Raw genomic sequence first — 12,327 nt, 5'->3', positions numbered from 1 at the left:
CCAGGTCGGCCACCTTGGCAAGGGCCACCTTCAGCTCGGCGTCCTTGTCTTCGATCGCCTTCTCGGCCGCTTCGCGGCGACGGGCCCCTTCAGACGTGGTGACTTGCTCCCGCAGGCGATCCATCTCGGTCTAGAGCCGGGCCTTGTCGTCGGCCAGCTGGCCGCGCTGCTGGTCCGCCTCCACCAAGGCCTGCTGCGCCTCCGCCTCCACCTGGGCCTGCTGCGCCTCTGCCTTAAGGTGCTCCACCTCGGCCTCGAGGTGGCTCTTGTGACCCGCCAGCTGCTCATGCAGCTGGTTGGCCTCGTCAAGAGACCACTGAGCCGCGGCCGCCTCCGCCCTCGTCTGCGCTGCCTCGACACTAAGACGGCCGGTGTCAGCAACGAGCCGGTCGTAGTGATGACCGGCCCAGAGCAGACGAGTCCGCCAGGACAGCACCTCAGCTGCGAAGAAGAAGGACTCAGCAGAAGAAAAGATAAAATCAAGACTTAACATTTGGCCCAACTACTACATAGTTGGCTCGAATCTCGGGGGCTACACCCAGTGGGTGCACTAGCGCGCCCCCACTAGAAAAGAGCGCAAGAATACCTGCGGCGTCGCGGAGCTCCTCCTCCTTGGCGGCAAGCCTCCCCTTGAGCTCCCGGTGCCTGCCCAGGGGACGATTGAAGGCGGCAACCCGGAAAGCGTCGAGATGCTGAAGAAAGAAGAAGTCAGAACAAGGCCAACGCTCAAAAGATTCGACCCAACTACTACGTAGTTGGCCCGAACCTCGGGGGCTACACCCAGTGGGTGCGCTGGCGCGCCCCCACAAAGAAGAAATTACAAGAAAGCCTACCAGAACGGCGCGCTTCAGGTCGCGCGTCCTCTCCAACTCGGCCTGGGCGAAGGCCTCGAGCCGTTCCGTCTGGCCTCGCAGGCGGTGACTGATGGCGTCCAGCGCCGCCTCCTCCTGGGTCTGAGGCCCGAAGACAACGGCGCCCTAGCTCTGTGCCGGCTGCGGCATGGCAGCTCGGCGTCCTCCCTGCCGGGGCACCAAGGCGTACTCTCCGCTGGCCGCTCGCGACGCGGCCCACGCCTCCTCCGACGCCCCTCCCGACGCCAACGATGACCCGGATGCCGGGGCGCCCAGCGTCGCCGTCTCCAACCCAGCTGCCGGGGCGGCCTCCGGCACTGCCGCCCGCAGTGCCTCCTCCAAAACCGGCGGCACCTCCGCCGCCGCCGCCCGCAGCGTCTCTTCCAAGACGGCGCCGCCTCCACCACCATCAGCCCCCGCTCGCCCGACCACGTCGGCCTGCACCGAGGAGTCATCCGCCACCTCCACGACCGCCTGGTCGGGGGTCACCACCGCAGCTCGGCCTCCACGACCGTGCTCCCTCGCCAGCGACGGCTCGAAGACCGTCGCCGCCACCACCGTGCCCTCTGGCATCTCGCGCCAGGTTGGCTCCGTGTGGCCTCGCGCCCATGCCTCCGCCACGTCGGTCCAAGATCGGACCGACACCGCCTTCATCTCCTCCTCGGCCCGGTTCCTGTCCCGCCAGGCCACGGCTTCGGCGTCATTCGGATCCAGGCCGAGGTCCGAGTCGGCCTGTTCCTCCACCTCGGCCTGGTCGGTGAGGTCGGACCGGCTCCTACGGAACTCGGCCCCTTCGACGGCCGCGGCTTTCGCTGCCTCCCTCGCTAGCGCGATTGGCGGCCTGAAGAAGAAGACGGAATAAGCAGAAAAGAAACAAGACTAGCTCCAGGAAAAAATGGGCGCGCGAGCAAGAAATGAAGCTTACCCCGCCAAGACCGGGACCGGGCTTGGCCCCCCGTGCCCGCCACCGCGCTTCCTCTTGGCCGGCCTCCCGGCCCCGGCCGGGTCCGCCATGCGCTTCGGGGCCTGAGGTCGCGGCGCGACGCTGTCTTTCTGATGCGGGCGGCTCGGCGCCGCCCCATGCGAGGACCCAGCTCCGCCTGCGTCACCGCCTTCCCCACCCAACGCAGCTACACCAACAACTGGTGTCAACATCACCCATTCCGTGCTGCGGCCAGCAAATCAAGACACATGAAGAAAAACATAAGACTTACCCGCGCGACGCCCAGCGCCGGCGTCGGACTCGGCCTCCTCCTCCCCGCCACAGGCCGCGGGCTCCTCTGGCGCCACCAGAGCCACCTGCGATGAGGCCCAGGCGTAAGGATGCCGAATCGCGTTCAGAAGTACCACCCGTGTCGCGTCAGGACGGACGAGAAGGTGCACGGCGGCAAAGTAAGAAGACCAGACACTCACCCGCGGCGCCGAGTTCGACCGGCTGTACAGCGCCTTGCCGAACTCCCAGTCCTCCCCAAGGTTGGCCTTGGAGATGTCGTTTACGCCGCGCGCGACCTGCGCCGCAGACAGCTGCGTCGACCCCATGCGGTTGGGGTCTTGAAGGCCGAGCATCTCGCCGATGAGGAAGGAGCGCCCCTGAAGCGGAAGCACCCGACACTTGATGAACGCGGTGAGGAGGTCGGTGCCGGTGAGCCCCTCCTGCGTCCTCATCACCGTCACCCGCTCGCGGAGATTGATGATGTCCTGCGATGGGCGACTGGGCGAGTAGCCCCAGTTCGTCTTCACCCGCGGCGGCGCAATGGCGAAGGCCAGAAGGTTGATGCGATCCGCGCCAAGGTTGTGGACATAGAAGAAGGAGTTCTGCCACTTCTTGGCAGAATCCTCCAGCGGGATCTTGGGGAAATCCGCCCCCGACCGCTTCGAGACGACAGCGGCGCCGCAGTCGGCGAACTCCCTGGCCGATGGGCCCTGCTGCTTCAAGGAGAAGAAGCGCGCCCAGAGGTCGATCGTGGGCTCGACCCCTAGGTACCCCTCGCAGAGGGTGACAAAGCCGGAGAGCTGGACGATGGCCCGGCGCCAAGATGATGCGGCTGGAGCCCGAAGAACTCCAAGAACGCATGGAAGAAGGTGCTCACCGGTAGCTCAAATCCGCGCTCGAAGTGCGTGAGGAAGACCACGCGCTCCTGCCCCTCGGGCTGAGGCCTCTGCTCGCCCCGCGGTAGGCGGACGCTGACGTCCGTCTCCCGCGGCAGGCGTTGCGACGCCCGGAGTTGGGCGATGTCCTCGGAGGTGACGCTCGAGCCCATCCAGGAGCCCGATGGCAGCGGCATGATCAAAAGAAGAAGAAGAAGAAGAAGGAAGATGGAGAGAGGGAGTTCTTCTCGGAGCAGCGGGCGCCGCAGCGCGTCAGGTTGCGAAGAGCGGAGCGAGAGCAAAGGGACAGGAGGGCGCGAGCGAGAATAATGTCCGCCGCCCCCTGCCCCCCAATTTATAACCCTCGGTTTGAACGTGGGGAAGTGGGGAAGTGGTATCGTCTGCACGCGCCCGTTCCACTACCCCGCAATAAGTGCGCACGTACACGCACAGTAACTGCACGGGGAAGAGCAACCGGCCCCCGGACGCCGCAATAAATCCGCGCGCTTGGGCCAAGGGCACGCGGCGGTGGGCCCCAGCCCGCCGCCCAGTCCCTTCACGCGTGTGGCCTGTCAGGCCCCTCCAACTTCCGGGCACCACGTGGCGCCCGCGCGAAGCCCGAGGGATTACCCCAAGATTCGCCGGACTCCTCGGTCCCTGCCTTGGCCGGGATGCCATGATCCGGTTTCCGAGAAAACCGGCACACAGTGGGTGTTGCCGGATCCGGCGCTCGCAGAATCCACCTTGCTTTAGGGGGAAACTACGAAGGCCCGCTCATCCGAAGACAGCGGACCTTCACAGCTTCGGGGACTACTGTCGGGGGGATGGACCCCGGGCAGGCAACGGAACTCGGATCCTCTTCAAAAACAATGGGGTTGGCACTGCCCCTCAATACCGGCATGCGCTTGGCCGGGTCGCTCGACCCAGCCAAACCCCGCAAGCCGGCCAGACTAGCCGACCCGGCAAGACATGTCGACTCGGCCCCAACAACTAGCGCAAGACAGCCGAACCCGGCATGACCGAAGCCTCCTCAACAAGCCAGTGCCACCCGTGGCGTGCTACGCAATCCTGCCGCGGGTCAACTCCCGTCCCATCCAGGCCGTACGATGGGACGAGACCTCAATCAACGATGACCGAGGTAACAGTACCCCGCCCATGCCTCTGGTCAGCAGGAACATGGCAAAAGTGCCCCTCACCTACCCGCTGACCAAGGCTGGCGTGGCTACAGTGCCCCCGCCTTCACCACTGACGACAACAAGCGGCAACCTGACGGAGAGCACTGTACATGACTCGACTCAGCCACGCCCTGACGATCGACAAGACGGCGCACAGTCCCCCTAGGTGTGCGGGGCCCGCACCTAGGGGAACCCGGCAAACCACAAGCCCTCAGCGGGACCCAGCCCGGATTCCCGGACACCGACGATACGGACCCACCAACTTGTAACATTACCACTGTACCCCCGGGAGGTTGGACTATAAAACCCCCCGGGAGCCCGCGATCATCACAGACAGCGAAACAGAGCAAGAGAGAAAGCAGAAGACACACATACCTAATTAGCAACACCCAAGGAGAGGGAACAGCCTAAGCCTTGGACAGCTTCCTTCCTCCCCCATACAGCTCCAGGAGCGACATTGTACTATCGATCATCCAACTACACTAGGCAGGACTAGGGGTATTATCTCTCCGGAGAGCCCCAAACCTGGGTATGTCCGGCGTCCCACACCCGCTCATGCCAATCTCGCCTCTGGAGTGCACCAACGCCCTCGAGCCTCCTCCTTTCTTTAGCCATCCCTTGGCATCTGCCGTGCACCCACCATGATAGGACCCCAAACCGACTCATGAGGCCCTTGATGAACTTGACCGCTGACCTGGCTGGGATGGTGCGGACGACTTCCACCTCCGCCCATTTGGTGAACTTGTCGATGGCGATGTAGAGGTAGCGATAGCCCCCGGGCGCTTGAGGGAATGGACCCAGGATATCCAGCCCCCAGACCACGAATGGCCAGGAGAGCAGGATAGTCTGGAGGCCCCGAGCTGGCTGGTGGATTTGCTTGGCATGGAAATGGCAGGCCTCACAGGATCTCACCAGCTCGGTTGCATCGTTGAGTGCCGTTGGCCAGTAGAACCCGTTGCGGAATGCCTTGCCCACCAGGGTGCGTGACGACGAGTGATGCCCGCAATCTCCGCCATATATGTCAGCCAGCAGCTCACACCCCTGCTTCCTGGAGATGCATCACAAGGCAACATCATTTGGTCGTTTTTTGTATAACTCACCATCTTGGATGTAGTATATTGTAGCCTGCCGGGCCACGTGCTCCGCGTCCTCCTCCTTCTCCGGTAGTATTCCTTTCCCCAGGTACGCCCTGAACTCTTCAGTCCAACACCCCTCCTGAGGTTCGAGCACGAGGAGTAAGCGCGCTCCTGAGGTCGGGCCGCAGGCTGGGGCGCCTCAGGCTGGTGGCGGGGGAAGCTCCTCTCAAGGCGGTGTTGACTCCGCAGCCGGAGGGGCCGCAGAAGCCTTGAAGAGCTGCTCCTCGAAGACGTCGGGTTCCTGTGGCTGATGCTTGGATGCCCTCTTGGCGATGTCGTCAGCTTCCTTGTTTGTGCCGCAAGGCACATGCTGCAGCTCCAGGCCCATAAATTGCTTCTCCATCTTGCGCACCTCCGCGAGGTATGCCTCCATGTGCTCGTCCTTTGGCTCGCACACCTTGTTGGAAAAGTTGACGAGGAGCTGAGACTCGCCCTTGAGGGTGAGGCGTTTCACTCCAAGGCCACCGCAGCCTTGAGGCCAGCGATCAACCCCTTGTATTCCGCGATGTTGTTGGAGACCTTCTCACCCTGCTAGAAGCAGAGCTGCACGGCGTAGTAGAGCTTGTCTTGGGTGGGCGAGATGAGCACGGCACCAGCCCCCGCGCCCTGGCGTGCGAAGGCGCCGTCGAAGTACATGACCCAGCCATCTAGATCTTTACTTCCTGGTGAGAGAGATCGGTCCTCACCCGCTTCAGGCCTTGGGGCATCGGTCCATTCTGCCATGAAGTCGACAAGTGCAGCTCCCTTGATGACCCTGGTGGTGCTGAACTCCAGCTGAAACGCCTGAAATTCGATGTTCCATTTAGTAACCTTTCTTGAAGCATCGGGGCTCCGGAGTATCCTCTCCAGCGGGTACGCTGAGACGGCCTTGATGGGATGGCCTTGAAAGTAGTGACGCAGTTTGCGCCAGGACACAAGGAGCATGAGTAGAAGCTTCTGCAGCATGGGATAGCGTGCCCTTGCATCCTGTAACACCATGCTGACGAAATACACTGGGTGCTCGACGAGGGTAGGAGCTTCGATGGGTGACGACCCACAAGTATAGGGGATCTATCGTAGTCCTTTCAATAAGAGTGTCAAACCCAACGAGGAGCAAAAGGAAATGATAAGCAGTTTTCAGTAAGGTATTCTCTGCAAGCACTGAAATTATCGGTAACAGATAGTTTTGTGATAAGGTAATTTGTAACGGGTAACAAGTAATAAAAGTAAATAAGGTGCAGCAAGATGGCCCAATCCTTTTTGTATCAAAGGACAAGCCTGGACAAACTCTTATATAAAGGAAAGCGCTCCCGAGGACACATGGGAATTATCGTCAAGCTAGTTTTCATCACGCTCATATGATTCGCGTTCGGTACTTTGATAATTGATATGTGGGTGGACTAGTGCTTGGGTACTGACCTTCCTTGGACAAGCATCCCACTTATGATTAACCCCTCTTGCAAGCATCCGCAACTACAAAAGAAGTATTAAGGTAAACCTAACCATAGCATGAAACATATGGATCCAAATCAGCCCCTTACGAAGCAACTCATAAACTAGGGTTTAAGCTTCTGTCACTCTAGCAACCCATCATCTACTTATTACTTCCCAATGCCTTCCCCTAGGCCCAAACAATGGTGAAGTGTCATGTAGTCGACATTCACATGACACCACTAGAGGATAGACAACATACATCTCATCAAAATATCGAACGAATACCAAATTCACATGACTACTTATTGAAGGAAATATGCCCTAGAGGCAATAATAAAGTTATTATTTATTTCCTCATATCATGATAAATGTTTATTATTCATGCTAGAATTGTATTAACTGGAAACATAATACATGTGTGAATACATAGACAAACATAGTGTCACTAGTATGCCTCTACTTGACTAGCTCGTTGATCAAAGATGGTTGAGTTTCCTAGACATATACATGAGTTGTCATTTGATTAACGGGATCACATCATTAGGAGAATGATGTGATTGACATGACCCATTCCGTTAGCTTAGCACTTGATCGTTTAGTTTACTGCTATTGCTTTCTTCATGACTTATACATGTTCCTATGACTATGAGATTATGCAACTCCTGATTACTGGAAGAACACTTTGTGTACTACCAAACGTCACAACGTAACTTGGTGATTATAAAGGTGTTCTACTGCTCTCTCTGATGGTGTTCATTGAGTTGGCATAGATCGAGAATAGGATTTGTCACTCCGATTGTCGGAGAGGTATCTCTGGGCCCTCTCGGTAATGCACATCACTATAAGCCTTGCAAGCAATGTGACTAATGAGTTAGTTACGGGATGATGCATTACGGAACGAGTAAAGAGACTTGCCGGTAACGAGATTGAACTAGGTATTGAGATACCGATGATGGAATCTCGGGCAAGTAACATACCGATGGCAAAGGGAACAACGTATGTTGTTATGCGATTTGACCGATAAAGATCTTCATAGAATATGTAGGAACCAATATGAGCATCCAGGTTCCGCTATTGGTTATGTACCGGAGACGTGTCTCGGTCATGTCTACATAGTTCTTGAACCCGTATGGTCCACACACTTAAAGTTCTGTGACGATCGGTATTATGAGTTTTTGTGTTTTGATGTACCGAAGGTAGTTCAGAGTCCCGGATATGATTACGGACATGACGAGGAGTCTTGAAATGGTCGAGACGTAAAGATCAATATATTGGATGACTATGTTCGGACACCAGATGTGTTTCGGGAGGTTTCAGAGATATACTGGAGTACCCGGGGGTTACCGGAACCCCCCGGGGAGTATATTGGGCCTAATGGGCCTTAATGGAAGAATAGGAGGGGCGGCCAGAGCAGTCGCGCGCCCCCTCCCCCTCTAGTCCAATTTGGACAAGGAGGGGGCGGCGCCCGCCTTTCCTTCTATCCTTCTCTCCCTTCCTTCCCTTCTCCTACTCCTACTTGGAAGGGGGGAGTCCTACTCCCGATGGGAGTAGGACTCCTCATGGGGCGCGCCATAGGAGGCCAGCCCCCTCCCCCTCCTCCACTCCTTTATATACAGGGAGGGGCACCCCTTGGAGACACAACAATTGATCATTGATCTTTTAGCCGTGTGCGGTGCCCCCCTCCACCATAATCCACCTCGGTCATATCGAAGCGGTGCTTAGGCGAAGCCCTGCGTCGGTAGCTTCATCAACACCGTCACCACGCCGTCGTGCTGACGAAGCTCTTCCCGAAAGCTCTACTGGATCGTGAGTTCGCGGGACGTCACCGAGCTGAACGTGTGCTGAACACGGAGGTGCCGTACGTTCGGTATTGAGGATCGGTCGACCGTGAAGACGTACGACTACATCAACGACGTTGTCATAACTCTTCCGCTTACTGTCTACGAGGGTACGTAGACGATACTCTCCCCTCTCGTTTCTATGCATCACCATGATCTTGCGTGTGCGTAGGAATTTTTTTGAAATTACTACGTTCCCCAACACTGGCATCCGAGCCAGGTTTACGCGTAGATGTTATATGCACGAGTAGAACACAAGTGAGTTGTGGGCGATACAAGTCATACTGCTTACCAGCATGTCATACTTTGGTTCGGCGGTATTGTTGGATGAAGCGGCCCGGACTGACATTACGCGTACGCTTACGCGAGACAGGTTCTACCGACATGCTTTGCACACAGGTGGCTGGCGGGTGTCAGTTTCTCCAACTTTAGTTGAACTGAGTGTGACTACGCCCAGTCCTTGTTGAAGGTTAAAACAACACTAACTTGACGAACTATCGTTGTGGTTTTGATGCGTAGGTAAGAACAGTTCTTGCTCAGCCCGTAACAGCCACGTAAAACTTGCAACAACAAAGTAGAGGACGTCTTAATTGTTTTTGCAGGGCATGTTGTCATGTTATATGGTCAAGGCATGATGCTATATTTTATTGTATGAGATGATCATGTTTTGTAACGGAGTTATCGGCAACTGGCAGGAGCCATATGGTTGTCGCTTTATTGTATGAAATGCAATCGCCATGTAATTGCTTTACTTTATCACTAAGCGGTAGCGATAGTCGTAGAAGCAATAGTTGGCGAGACGACAACGATGCTATGATGGAGATCAAGGTGTCGCACCGATGACGATGGTGATCATGACGGTGCTTTGGAGATGGATATCAAAGGCACAAGATGATGATGGCCATATCATATCACTTATATTGATTGCATGTGATGTTTATCCTTTATGCATCTTATTCTACTTTTATTAAAGGTAGCATTATAAGATGATCTCTCACTAAAAAATTGAAGGTACAAGTGTTATCCCTGAGTATGCACCATTGCAAAAGTTCATTGTGCCGAGACACCACGTGATGATCGGGTGTGATAAGCTCAACATTCTTATACAATGTGTGCAAGCTAGTTTTGCACACGCAGAATACTCGGGTTAAACTTGATGAGCCTAGCATATATAGATATGGCCTCGGAACACTAAGACCAAAAGGCTGAGCGTGAATCATATAGTAGATATGATCAACATAGTGATGTTCACCATTGAAAACTACTCCATTTCACGTGATGATCGGTTATGGTTTAGTTGATCTGGATCACATGATCACTTAGATGATTAGAGGGATGTCTATCTAAGTGGGAGTTCTTAAGTAATATGATTAATTGAACCTAAATTTATCATGAACTTAGTACCTGATAGTATTTTGCTTGTCTATGTTGTTGTAGATCGATGGCCATGACCCGTGCTGTTGTTCCGTTAAATTTTAATGCGTTCTTGAGAAAGCAAAGTTGAAAGATGATGGTAGCAATTACACGGACTGGGTCTGTAACTTGAGGATTATCCTCACTGCTGCACAGAATAATTATGTCCTGGAAGCACCGCTGGGTTCCAGGCCTGCTGTCGATGCTGCTGATGACGTTAAGAACGTCTGGCAGAGCAAAGCTGATGACTACTCGATAGTTCAGTGTGCCATGCTTTACGGCTTAGAACCGGGACTTCAACGACGTTTTGAATGTCATGGAGCATATGAGATGTTCCAGGAGTTGAAGTTAATATTTCAAGCAAATGCCCGGATCGAGAGATATGAAGTCTCCAATAAGTTCTACACCTGCAAGATGGAGGAGAATAGTTCTGTCAGTGAACATATACTCAGAATGTATGGTACCATAACCACTTCACTCATCTAGGATTTCATCTTCCTGTTGATAGTGTCATTGACAGAGTTCTTCAATCATTGCCACCAAGCTACAAGAGCTTTGTGATGAACTATAATATGCAAGGGATGGATAAGACAATTCCCGAGCTCTTCGCAATGCTAAAATCTGTGGAGGTAGAAATCAAGAAGGAGCATCAAGTGTTGATGGTCAACAAGACCACCAGTTTCAAGAAAAAGGGTAAAGGGAAGAATAAGGGGAACTTCAAAAAGAACGGCAAACAAGTTGCTGCTCAGGAGAAGAAACCCAAGTCTGGACCTAAGCCCGAGACTGAGTGCTTCTACTGCAAACAGACTGGTCACTGGAAGCGGAACTGCCCCAAGTATCTGGCGGATAAGAAGGATGGCAAGGTGAACAAAGGTATATGTGATATACATGTTATTTATGTGTACCTTACTAGAGCTCACAGTAGCACCTGGGTATTTGATACTGGTTTTGTTGCTAATATTTGCAACTCGAAACAGGGACTACGGATTGAGCGAAGATTGGTTAAGGACGAGGTGACAATGCGCGTGGGAAATGGTTCCAAAGTCGATGTGATCGCCGTCGGCACGCTACCTCTACATCTACCTTCGGGATTAATTTTAGACCTAAATAATTGTCATTTGGTGCCAGCGTTAAGCATGAACATTATATCTGGATCTTGTTTGATGCAAGACGGTTATTCATTTAAATCAGAGAATAATGGTTGTTCTATTTATATGAGTAATATCTTTTATGGTCATGCACCCTTGAAGAGTGGTCTATTTGTGTTGAATCTCGATAGTAGTAACACACTTACTCATAATGTTGAAGCCAAAAGATGCAGAGTTGATAATGATAGTGCAGCTTATTTATGGCACTGCCATTTAGGTCATACTGGTGTAAAGCGCATGAAGAGACTCCATACTGATGGACTTCTGGAATCACTTGATTATGAATCACTTGGTACTTGCGAACCATGCCTCATGGGCAAGATGACTAAAACGCCGTTCTCCGGAACAATGGAGCGAGCAACAGATTTATTGGAAATCATACATACTGATGTATGTGGTCCAATGAATATTGAGGCTCGCGGCGGGTATCGTTATTTTCTCACCTTCACAGATGATTTGAGCAGATATGGGTATATCTACTTAATGAAACATAAGTATGAAACATTTGAAAAGTTCAAAGAATTTCAGAGTGAAGTGGAAAATCATCGTAACAAGAAAATAAAGTTTTTATGATCTGATCGTTGAGGAGAATATTTGAGTTACAAGTTTGGTCTACATTTGAAACAATGCAGAATAGTTTTGCAACTCACGCCACCCGGAACACCACAGCGTAATGGTGTGTCCGAACGTCATAATCGTACTTTACTAGATATGGTATGATCTATGATGTCTCTTACTGATTTACCGCTATCATTTTGGAGTTATGCTTTAGAGACGGCTGCATTCACATTAAATAGGGTACCATCAAAATCCGTTAAGACGACGCCTTATGAACTGTGGTTTGGCAAGAAACCAAAGTTGTCATTTCTTAAAGTTTGGGGTTGCGATGCGTATGTGAAAAAGCTTCAACCTGATAAGCTCGAACCCAAATCATAGAAATGTGTCTTCATAGGATACCCAAAGGAAACTATTGGGTACACCTTCTATCACAGATCCGAAGGCAAGACATTTGTTGCTATGAATGGATCCTTTCTAGAGAAGGAGTTTCTCTCGAAAGAAGTGAGTGGGAGGAAATTAGAACTTGATGAGGTAACTATACCTACTCCCTTATTGGAAAGTAGTTCATCACAGAAACCGGTTCCTGTGACACCTACACCAATTAGTGAGGAAGCTAACGATGATGATCATGAAACTTCAGATCAAGTTACTACCGAACCCCGTAGGTTAACCAGAGTAAGATCCGCACCAGAGTGGTACGGTAATCC

This window comes from Triticum urartu, chromosome 7 (genome assembly GCF_003073215.2).
Source record: "Triticum urartu cultivar G1812 chromosome 7, Tu2.1, whole genome shotgun sequence".
Classification (NCBI taxonomy): Eukaryota; Viridiplantae; Streptophyta; class Magnoliopsida; order Poales; family Poaceae; genus Triticum; species Triticum urartu.
Note: the sequence above shows the minus strand (reverse complement) of the source record.